General features: G+C 34.7%; 1 protein-coding gene across 4 annotated transcripts in view; it reads left to right on the top strand.

Moving 5' to 3' along the window:
- The window catches only part of LINGO2 (leucine rich repeat and Ig domain containing 2), a 512490-nt gene that overhangs the window by 167930 nt on the left and 331909 nt on the right, over positions 1–12651 (top strand). For all 4 annotated transcript variants that reach the window (XR_004237528.1, XR_004237530.1, XR_004237529.1 and 1 more), the window contains exon 2: positions 3839–3919. The gene's annotated coding sequence lies outside the window, so the exon portion shown is untranslated. The remainder of the gene's footprint in view (positions 1–3838; positions 3920–12651) is intronic.

Here is a 12651-nt window from a genome sequence, read left to right as displayed (position 1 = left end):
TGTAATTAATTTTTTCAATACCAAGTCTCTCAGATATGCTTTCAGAGAAAGTGTGGTATCTGTATCCAACATGGTTTACTTTTTTATTAGCTAGTTTATTTAGATTTTTAAAAAACTGTCTCTAAGCTTAATATGTTTTGCAAGCAATTTAACACATCTGTTGAATTTAAAAAAAACAAGCCAAACTAAACCAAACCAAAAAAAAACAAAACACATTCCCTGCCTTAAGCTGATACGAAAATTTTTATATCTTCAAATCATTAATGCTTGACAAGAAACATACATTACAAGGCTATTTTCTGAACTACAACAGATTTAAAATACAGTTATTCCTCTCCTCAGTGCATCTTGAGTAACATCTCTTTGGAATTCTGCAAAAAATTCTCAGCTGTGATTTAATCTAGAGAAAAATATGGCCACTACCCTTAAAAAATTCTATTGTATAAAGATTCATTGATTTTATGCTTGAAACCCTACACTAAATTATATATAAAATTAATTAATTATATTTTCAAGATACAGATCTGAAGGATCTTCATTCTTCAGATGTAGATCATCCTTCTGTAAATCCAAAGTATTTCTTGTTCAGCAGTTTAAGCAGTTACTTTTTTGGTTGTGTTTCAACATTTCGCTCTGTGGCTTTTAATTTTCTCAATGTAGGTCAATGTAGATCACATGACTTATTTTCATGATGCTCATGTTTATTGTTTGATATTAGGGCAAAACTGTCTTAGTACATTTCACATGTTCGGCATCTGGCTCAAAAAAATCCAATGAAATCTTTAATATTTCTAGGCTGTCCCTGAGTAATATGCTTTAGTGGTTTCTAGTTTTGATAACTGTTTGTTTTGTTATTATATTCTCACTATGATTTTAGGGACAGTTTTTCTCTTCCTTAAAGCAATATCTTAATTAAGACTGCACATGCACTGCTGCAATAGACAAATTCAGGTAAAATATTCCAGAGTTACCAGACAGGAACTCCTGCAAAGAGATTTTCCTTCAAAAATCTAGGATAATCAGCATCTGGGGAAAAAATTCTATGTTTTCCATGTACAGTCCATGAATGAAATGCATATTTTACTCTATTTTGAACTTTTATTCTGATAGATATCATAAACCACCATCTGGCTCTTTAGTGCCACTAAAGGTTTTGTAGAAAATTGTGGTAGCCCCTCCCTTTATTTGTCTATTAGTATTTTCTAATTTTTATCTCTTCCATTCACAACAATTCTTATCATTAAGATTTTTCCTGACAACTAAGCTGATATCCTCATAAATCAGCTCTCTAAGACTTCCAAATCTTATCTCTGAGGGATACACAATACTCTTTTATCTAATGTGATTGCCTTTTTTCCGCATGTGTACAATCACTGGCACTGACTATCCTCTCCCATTTCCACATCTGGTTAGTAAGCTTGTCTCTTTCCCCAGCATCAGCTTTGTACCACCTAAAGAGCAGCTTGGGGCCAAGGGCAGCTTGTTTTAAGCTGAGATAATAGTGATATCCTGCAGCTGAGAAAACTGATTAGTTCCTCTGTGCCTCACCTATTAGGCAATCACTTATCTCTGAAGGAACTATTTCTTGCCACAGAGAAATTTAACTTCTCTAACAGCCTCTTGTATTGACCTTGTTGAATTCCCACTGGGGTCTTAATAAAAACAACCCTCTAGTCCTCTCCTACCACTCGGATTTTACCCTCAGAACTAATGAAGTAATGAGACGGAGATGTTATCAACATTTGGAAGTTTGACCCTTGACCTTCTCTAATGGAGGAGATTTTGATGTTGGTACTCCATTTTGCTGCTACATTTTGGTGAAGAGAGAAATCACAGAATCCCGGAGTGGTTCAGGGTGGAAGGGCCCACAGTGGGTCATCTGATCCAACCTCCTGCTCAAGCAGGGTCATCCCAGAGCGCATGGCACAGGATTTCATCTAGACAGTTTTTGAATATCTCCATGAGAGAGACTCCACACCCTCTCTGGACCATCTCTTCCAGTGCTCAGTCACACACACACTAAAGTTCTTCCTCATATTCAGGTGGAACTTCCTGAGCATCTACTGCTGCCTGTTTAGATCTGATATTTAAATATCCTTTGACAGTTAGTTAGAATATAAAGCAGGGTTCAGAGTTTAATTCTCTCAGCCTCCAAAACCTCGTGCTCACCCTTATTTTCAGTTTGTTATGTGTCCAACCAAAGGTGAAGGGAAAAAACTACAGTATTAAATATTTCACTTTTGCTTCAGCACAAACAGAATGAAAAAAAAGTTAGACACATGGTGAATTCGGTTTTTTGTAGAGTTTTTGTGGGGTTCGTGGGTTTTTAAATTATTTTGGTTTGGGTTTTTATCTTCCTTCTCATTTGATTGTGTATTAACTCTGAGAAGGATTCAAAGGAAAAAAAGGCAAGATCGATAAATCGTTACAATTCTCTAGGAAAAGAAAGCCTGAAAAAAAAATACTGCTGTGAGTTTAAGTAAGTTTTCCATTTTGTTTGGAAATTATCTGCTAGGGAGATAATAGAGAATTGATACAAATCTCATGCCAAAACTACAGCTTTGGTGAACATGCAACCCAACTTCTTCTCTAGGAAAGCAGCTGTGTTTAGTGGAGACAGTACCAGACCCTGGAGTGCTTACAGATCATTGATGCCTTCCAAGACTGCTTCTGCAAGTTGCATAAATTCCTTATGTTACAGATGCATTCTGCAGTTCAGCTATTAGTCCATTTACTTTATCCATTATAAACCATATAGTATAATATAAAATGGTTGAATTAACTCACATATTTGTATACCACATAACAAACTGGTTGAATGAGAGTTAGATAAAACATTCTATTCTATCACAAAGTTTGCCTTTACTTGTGATATCTGATCTTTCCTGTAACTGCTGTATATTTATATTATATCCTAAGAATATTTTAAATAATATTCTTCTTTCTTTTTTATATTATGTTTTTCAGTTTACAGAATAACCTCTCCCAGATCACAATGTGCTTTATGTAGACATGCAGGGTCATCCTTTTCAGGAATTTGGAAAGGTCTTGGAGAAGTAATTTCTACATGACAGGAAGAAGAATAATTTTGTTATTTTGGTTGGTTTTTTCTGAAAACCTTATGTGGGACATGTTGATCAAAAGAGTTTATGGCATTTTTCACATTAATTTTGAAATAGCACAGTCATTACTAGTCTTTGGTATCAGTGGAGTTCTGGCTTATCAAACAATCTGTGGTTCTTTCAGGCATATTCTGGTCCTGACACATATGTGATTTAGAACTTTTCTTAACTCCTCAACCTTCACTGTGTAAGACAGATGTTTCTTCATCTGTCATGTTAACATAAATGGAAAGTTCAGATTTGATTCATTATGGCAAGACATTCTAAAAACCTCTTTTTTTACTATAGAGTCGGAGACATAGATGAAGAAATCTCTGGAGGTGCCAAGTTACATCACCAACAGAGACAAACAGTTAGTCCGTTGAAGCAATTTTTTTCTTCGTCTCCATTCAGGTTTAATGCTTTGTCAGTTTCAACTTCAGATTCTCCAATAAATGTCTCTCTGTCCTACCATAGGCAACACAGCTGCCTGCTCCCCTTGAGTGCCAGTGAGTGCACGCTTTTTTTTGGTGTTATTAGAAGGTGTCAATTGCCTCTAACCCTATTTATCTTAGCAGACCCATTTAGGCCTCTGACAATCTTTTCTATTCCATTTTGGACAGGAGCTAAATATCATTCCAAGACATCTCAAGGCGTTTTCACTGAAAACATCACCATTTCAAAAAGCTCTGTACAATTCATGGCTGAATATATTTTCTTCTTTTTTTTTTTTCTAGTAAGTGAGCAGTGGAGCTGAAAAACTTGGCAGAAAACTCTTTTGTCTTTCCTGCTAATATCTATGGAACCTGGTTTGCAAGGTAAATATTCCATTTTAATTGACTGTAATTGTATACTATTAAAATTTCAAATGTCTAAAATGACCTAATAGTACCTCTAGGTTTTAATCTACACTTTTAGCAGTGAATTGTATTAGAATACTCTTACAACTTAAAATAAATGTAATTAGTTCCTTTGGATTTATTAACAAATAAACCTCACTCTCAGGAAGAAAGGAAAATACAGTAAGATCTAGGTTATTTGTGAGTTTCTGGGTTATTTCTGGGTTATTTCCATCAATCTGAGTGAAAGAACAATTCAGATGACTGTGAATGTATTTATTATGTCTATCTATATTCTCTGTAGTCTGTGTTTATTGGGAATGCTGTGTTTATTGGTGATTTTATTAGAAGGAAGACTGAAGGTGATTCTTGAGACCTTCAAGAATCTTATTTTTACAATCTTTATTGCTGTGAAGTTTTTAAAGTAAGAGATTCTTGTTCCTGCTCTTAAACATAGCTTTTAATAATGATATCTGAAAGATAGTCATGTTATATATTTGGAAAATCTAGTTTTCTAGAGTTCAGAAATACCTCAGGGAAGCTGGCTTGTTTTTGAGAATTAATCGTGTTACTATGATTTTATTTTAATTAATTACTGTAGAAGGTTGCTGATTCTACCAGAAAAATTATGTTACCAAGAAAATATTACCCTGAATACTATCCTCAGCTTTTTTAAGGGTCTAGCTTTAATATTACATTTCCTTTGACAATTTTCTTGTCCCATCCCTGAATTTTATCTTTGAAGTTGTCTTAATTGTCTGCAGGAAGGAACATTCCTCTCCCATCCTTTTTCCATTGACACTACCATTTTTCCTCTTTTAGACATGGTGAAAGAAAGTTTTCAAAATATGTCCTCTTATATGTTGTAAAGAATTGAACATCAAGCTATGCAAAAGCTGCTCCAAATTTATGCCGGGAAAAAGAATTACCCCCTCTTGACAGAAGTGCCACTAAGAGCTGTATGTTCAAGGTGGAAAACTGGGCCTTTTGAAAAATAAAATCAGTAGATTTCCTGGCACCTGGAACGGGGGAGTGAATATTGTACTCTTCAAGCTCATCCCCAAGGCTGTGCATTTTAATATATCGTATTTTTTAAGAAGGGAGAGAAAAAAAAGTGACTCAGCCTTTGCTTGAGTGAAACCCTGCTATGAGATGGTGGGTGGTGATTGTAAAAACAAAAGTAGCATCATTTCTTTCAGGGCTCCTTCTGAGCATGGAAGACATTTGTAAATTAGGAAAAAAAAAGAAAAAAAAAAGGAAAAAAAAGTATCTGGCCAGTTTTATCACCTTTTTTTAACTACTAGAAATGGCAGAAAACTGCCAGTTTTGAGGAAGAGCCCAAAAGCAATGGTTTTTCATGCAGATAGTTAGGCACTGTACAATCAGATTTGTCAGAAAAGAGTGGGTGATGCTACATTTCAAAGTGGTGCTGGTGCAACTCCCTAGATGTCATGTTGTGTTACATAGGTTTCTTCTATCTTGAGTTTGCAAAGCCAGAAGAACTTGGAAAAACACTAACAGTCAGAAGTCCAACAGCTAAAGCTGTAATTTACAAGGGGTTTATCATAATTTTCATGATTATGTTGCACTGTGTTTAATGGAAAGTTAAGAATGTACTTAAAAACTTGCAGAACTGGGATATATTTGGCTGAATGACAGCTAAAGAACTGAGAGTGAAAACGATGAGTAAAATTTCCAAAGCATCTGTAGGTGACCTAGAAGCAGGCTAAAGATGCTCTTTCTGCATCACTGATGATAATTTTGTGTCTTATGTACAATAGAAATCACAAAAAATAATACAATGTTTTAAAAAATAATTGACAAAGAGCACTGAATTTTCTTCTAAATTACTATTATGACTTTTTATGCACAATAACCACTTCTGACTTACTGGGCCTCCTTTGACTGTATGTGTAATTAAATCTGAAGGTGTCATTGTTTCTAATGATATATGTGCAATTTTTGGTATTGGCATTTCAATAGCAAAACACCAATATTCAGTTTGGAGTTAGCGATAAGTCACTGCCAGTGAGAACAGACTAATGTATCTTTATGATGATGAGCTTGTATGGGGTAATGAGATGTTTTTATTCAAACAAAAGGGTAGGTTCAGAGTTGTAATTTGAAATTCTATTTTTAAAAAAGGTTTGAGGAATTATTGGAAGTAAATTGTCTTTCATTCTGTCTTTTGTTTTCATGCTTCTGAAAAGATTCATTACTGCCTATTCAACTTGTTTTCCTAAAATTCTTGTGGTGAATTTGGGATGCACAGTGCATAACATCTGTGAATTTCCATAAGATGAGGATGTGAAAGTTTTCTCTATACTTTTCATTTGATGTTAAAATCCTCCCTGAGTAGGTTTTAGGCATCTCAAGAATGTTTCTGTCTTTACTGATCTAGATTATACTAAGTGCTGCTGTAAAGCATTATATCCCAATAGGTGTAACGGCTCTTTCTATTTCAGAAAAAAAAAAGGAAAAAAATAAGAGATTATTTCATTTGTGCATGTCAATACACATGTTTTTCTTTGCAAAAGAGGAAAGATCACACTATTGGATAAACTGAAATTTTTCATGTGAGTAAATATTATACATTTTTGTGCCTGGGACATTTCAAATAAAGTCAAATTAGGTGAGAGGTGGTGTTGTCTAACCATGGCTGTTGCTGATGGTGTGTTTTTGCAGGCAGATTAACTTAGTTTCCTTCCCTAGGTGGCCAACACTACTGTAACAACTGATTTTTCCTCCCAACCCTCGATTTCAGCCTACTAGGGTGACAGATAATTTTTATATTACCAGATGTAGCCAAATTTTGCATGAGTGAAGTACTTGTTTAGAAATAATTTACTATCATTTTCAAAGTCTTCTATATTGATTCGTATTTCTAATACTTAAACTTCTCTATTTCTTGAGTAAATGCCCTGAATTTGATGGATTAGGGACTGTATATTGAGGAAAAAATGTGTCTCTTCAACACTCCTAGAGGAGAACACAAAAAAATCTGGATGATTGTATTTTTTCTCCTGCTCTTTAATCCACAAACCTAGATTATTAAAAGTACTTATTGAAGGATTGGCTAATAAAATTAGTTAAGGTTTCAGTTCTCATAGTTCTCAGTGTTACCAGATCCGCATGTCTGAAAATAAGCAAAGGCTATCATAAAGCTTTGCTTTTGAGACCAGAAGCTGCTATTCTTCATAATGGAAAGAAAAATTTGAATAGTTGTGCTGAAATTACTAATCCCCTCAGGTTTAAAACACTCATTTTAATCCACATTCTTGAATAATCTCTGACGATTAAATCTAGTACTTTCAAAAGTAACAGGTGACTTCAGACAGTCAGATTATACAGCCAGAAGGGGTCTAATATTCAGTAAGTTCCGACCATTTCTTTTATGGAATTCAGGCTTCTTCTATATTCAAAATGCACACCCAAAAATTCACTTAGAGACATCTTTGCTTACCCCGGAGCTGCAAGACCTGCTGACTCTTGAAATAGTCAGAATAAATTAGAACAATCCATTACAGTTTTTTGTGGTGTTATCTTGTGCCGTTATGTATGCAGTCATCTGAATATTTTCTCTGAGTCATAAATGGAGTTATACTCTAAGTTACAGTTGGACTTATAAATAAGTGTTAGGATTTATTTGGGAGTCATTAAATTTACTGAATATGAGCCTTAATTTTCCAGATGAAATTCAGAAGCACGCATTGGAGTATGGACTTTAGGCATCCACATTCGCATATAATCAACAAATGTCTAAAACTGAAATACGGCAAGCAAGGCATTTCTTTGGAGAGACACTGGTTCATCCAGTGAAGACATTCCATTTTCTATCCCAGTCTCTCCAAATATCAAGTGGTGTCTACATTTGATGGGTACTAGAATTGTTCTTTGGAAAATAGAAACTTAACCTCACTAGCCTTTGTTTTAGAAAAGTAAGAATGTCAAGCAGAACTGAACAAAAATCTTAGAGAAGCAATCTGCTGGAAAAAGTAAAGTTACAATCCACAAATACAAAGCTGTTTTATTTATGCCTGGAAATGTAGCAAAGCTTTGTTTTGCAACTACTCTGAAGACACTTCATTTTGCAGAAGATAAAGACACCTTAAGAATAGCCAGAAGATCTGCTGTCACCTTTTAGTAACATTGTCAATATGCTTCCATTTTCTGCCTTAAGCAATGTACCACTTTAGATTGTGTAATTCAGTCCTTCCTGACTTTCCTTCATGCCTCACTCACAATCCTACTGTGCATGCTTAAATCTTTCTGGTTTGCATTTTTATACTTGAAGCCCAATCTTTGGTATGGAATTTTGAAATGAGAGTTCATCATAGTAAACTACTGTGTTGCATTTCATTAATCAGAAAGTATATGAGCAGGAAAAAAAGCAATAACTTTGTACACTATTACTGTCAATGCAAGAGCTAAAGCAAAAGGTAAAAGGAGAGTTTTGCATGATAATATATGCAGCTCTCCAAAACTGAACTGAATGTGTTGGTTTATTTTGATGTTGGAAGAAGAATTTGCATGCCCAAAAGGTGGTCTTCAGTCCCTGACTGGCAAAAGCCAAACCATAACCTCAATAATCTTTAATGTCCCTTCCAACCTAGGCAATTCTATGATTCTGCGATTAAAAAAAAAATCTGTTATGCAACAGCAACCTGCTGATATACAGCTGATCACAGTTTGACACCTTATATTCTTTTACATAATCTCTATTTTTAATGTAGCTGTGACTTCTGGTATATTTTTTTCAGTACCACTAGGGATTTTATAGAAGCTTTTGGCATTAACATTGTCTCAATATTGTAAAACAAATTTCAGAGCTTTATTTCATCCATTTTTACTGCATCACTATGAATTAAATCATCCTTAGACTAGAAAATTGTTCTCAGACTCACTACACCTTTAAGTGTAATCATGAAGGCCACTGCCTTCTACCTCATTTTACTCACGTGCAAAGGACGTTTTGCCAGACAGGAGATGTTTAATAAGATGAGACCTCAGGCCTGAAAGTCCAAGAATTACAGGACGCTGAAAAGCTACAGTCAAGTGAGAGATGGTGAGGAGCTCTGCTAGGTCCCTAGGAAAGCCTTGCCTCAAATCTCTTAAAAAGTCCTTGAATGTGCAAGGAAGAACAGGTGACCCAGTCGTGTGAATGAGAACAACTGTAGGTCAATAGAACCCTTTCAAGTAATGCAAAGTGACATGTCTTGAGAAAGCATTCGAGGAAACAGGCCACATAGCACAGTTCTTGGCCTCTCTGGAACATGGAAAAGAAGATAAAGGTATTCATAATGCAGAAATTGGTATTTTCTGCAGTAGTCCTTTGGAAGTGTTGTCAATATTACTAGAACAGAAAATTCTAATGTCATCACATTCTTAAATTTACGCTTTAAAGCATGAAGGATGAAGGTGAGTAAAAAAGGTATCAGCTCAGTAAAATATAAGAATTTTAATGAAAATATGGAGCTAAGAAGCATCATCGTCCTTTCTTTATATATAAATACAAGACTAAGAAAAAGAGTATCTTCAAATTTCTGAGAGGATCATCAAGATTTTGTCAAGATTACTCTTGCATTTGTTAATTTACTTAGGAGGAGTTCCTGTGCTGAATCTGGTGTTCTGTATCTGGAGCATACTGACACTACTTGAAGGCCATTATTTGAACTCAGTCTACTCACTATGCAGAAGAAATCTATGCAAAATTCTTTTTTTTCACATGTAAAGCTATTTCTGCCTGTGCAAATGTGAGTACACATTTGAAATCTGTGGGTAATAATTTCTTTACAAAATTTGTCACTCTAATGGGGAAAAACAATTTGGAAACATTTGCGCAAAATCAGAACAGTTTTAACTTAAAGATTCCAAGAAAAGAAGAGATCTCATACCATTTATTTCAATGTATTCACTCTAAAAATAGTCATATACATTAAGTAGAAAGCAGTCACCATTTCATTTCCTTGATGTTTTGTTAGGAACAAGAAGATCAGTGCCTCAGTTGGACATAAAGGTTCATTTAGAAGATGGAGTGAATAGAGAAAGGGGAGTAAACCAAGAACTGTGTTATTTTAGTTTTCCTTTGGACACTGGGGGTTTAGAATGGGATGATCTTTAAGGACCCTTCCAACTGAAGTCTTTCTATGATTTTATCATTACAACAACAGTGATGCTTTTCAGAACCAAAGACTCATCCTTATGGGACAAAGAAGGCTATTTCTGCAGTATTCATGCGTATGTAAAAATTTGCCGTTCTCATTAAGGTCAAATTTGTCATGAAAATTAAAGGTCATATCCTAAGCCAATCCAAATCATGTTATTGCTGAAGTTATATTAATTTACAAGAAATTGTGATAATCCTTAAACCTGTTTTGGAAATTCTGCTCACTCTATATTGAAGCTTAGTGAAGAAATATTTTGAAATATTTTTCATGAAAAAGTTTATAGAAGTTGTCCCATTTATTCATCTGAATGTTTTCAAAGGGAAAATGATTATGATTTTTTTGTTCCTATGACATATTCTTTAATTTTGTTCTACTTAAATCAATACCAGATATTAAAATTCAGGAGAAGCTTATTGCATGTAGTAGCATCCTTCACATGGTATCCAGGAACCAAAAATACATCTATTAATTTCAGTCACGAAATATTAGGATCGCCTACACTGTGCTATCAAATCAGTAATTATTTAACAAATGTTATGAAGAGGGAGGAAAAAAAAGTGACAGCTATATTATCCCTACTTTAAATATCAGTATTTACAATATAGAAAGCTGACAGCTACTTAAACCTTAAAAAAGTAAAAAAAACCAACCCATACCAAAACAAAAAACAAAACCCACAAAAAACCAACCAACTAACCAAAAAAACCCCAAACCAAATAAAATCCCACCAAAACCAAAATCAAACAAATTAAATGCACCAAACCCATTCATTTTCATCCAAAAATCCTAGTAGACTTACAACAGTATATAGTGAAGTAAATTGAGAACACACAGTTAAAAATTATGTAAACATTTTATGCCTATGTGTTTCCTTACAGTTCGCAGCATACTTTCCAAATATTTGGTGCTCTGTTTCTAATAATTATGGTGTTTGCACTGAATGTTTTCTTTCAGAATCCTAAGTTAAGGCAAATCAGATGACTCAATCTTGTCACCATCAGACTTCCTGGGTAGTACTGACATACTGAGTCAATGAAGTTACTGGTATGGTCAGGCACTTCTAAAACTGTGCTTATCTTATGCACTGCCTAATTTTTTTTTGGTTCCTTTGACCCCTTTATTTTGAAAACCCCTCTTATTTTCAGGAAGGATTTATTTTTAATGATGGACTTTCCTCATTGCATCTTAAAATGTCACAGCTGATTGCATCCAGGTTTGTGCTATTTACAGTGTCCCACTTTTTCTTGAGCCACCGCTTAATGGAAAGTAGCTCTTCATAACTGGACAATTGACTCCTTGTTAAGCAGGGCTGCTTTTAATAAAAACAGAACTGTGGCATTTATAACTTTAATCAAAAATTTTCACGGAATCCGTGGTGTTTGAAATAGAACTGGACCTGTAACATACACTATAATCAGAAAATCATCGTAGAATCATAGAATGGTTTTGGTTGGAAAGGACTTTAAAGACCCTCTAGTTCTAAACCCTCAGCTATGAGCAGGGATGCCATTTACTAGATCAGGTCACTCAAAACTACATCCAACCTGACCTTGAACAATTCCATTAATGAGGCATCCACAACTTCTCAAGGCAACCTTTTCCACTGTTTTACCACCCTCACAGTAAAGGATTTCATCTTAAAATCAAACCTTCCTTCTTTCAGGACCCCTTGTCCTATCACTATGTGCCCGTGTGAAAAATCATGCATTTGTGCAATGCAATGGTAACATGATGCAGAACGGAAAAAAGAAATAAAATCAAATAATTAAAACCCCAGAAGGTAGTGAAATCATATCTTTTATGCTTGGATAATCCTGGGGGGAAAAAAATACTTTTAACACATCTATATGCAGGGACTATAAAAGCTTCATAGCATCCTAAAACTATGTCAGTGAAGGTGAAAGCAATCAGAATTTTCAAAGTGGGGGTAATAGATAGAAAGGATGTAGAGGAAATGTGGAATTAAGTTGTTGTATAAAAGAAATGCCTGTGGGGTTCCAATGTGAGCCAATTTTGGCAAAATTGACCAAGATGACAAGTTGATGAACCTGAAGAGAAAAGTAAATCTCTCAGAGGAAAAAAATTCTTTTGAACTTTGGGTGGAAACCATTCTGATTAATGCACCTGATCCATTTGCATTAGGATTCTGATTCTAACTATGCAAAATTCCTTCACATTATTTAAACTGTACAGCTGTGAAGGCTACTCCATACTCTGAGTGTGAAGAGCTTATACTTTTTAAGATGTAAATTACGTAATGTGGTAATATTCTAGCTTCATTTAACCATATTATAGAGCTGCTCAGCTCTGCTGAGCATTTTTATGGGAATTCATTTTATGAAGATGATATGCAATGTGCAGAAACAAAATAAAATTGTTGCTGTTGCTGTTGTTAGCAAAATTTATATTTTGTGTGTAGCAGCAGGTAGATAGATAATGGTTACCAGAACTGTGTCCTATGGAGAAAGACACATTTTCTGGGTCACTAAATAGGCAGATCATTCAGTTTAAGTAAAATAGTAATTGAAGGGTAGAAGATTTACG

The sequence above is a fragment of the Corvus moneduloides genome, chromosome Z (genome assembly GCF_009650955.1).
Source record: "Corvus moneduloides isolate bCorMon1 chromosome Z, bCorMon1.pri, whole genome shotgun sequence".
Classification (NCBI taxonomy): Eukaryota; Metazoa; Chordata; class Aves; order Passeriformes; family Corvidae; genus Corvus; species Corvus moneduloides.
The sequence above is the reverse complement of the archived record's forward strand: the minus strand, read 5'-3'. Positions and strand labels throughout refer to the sequence as shown.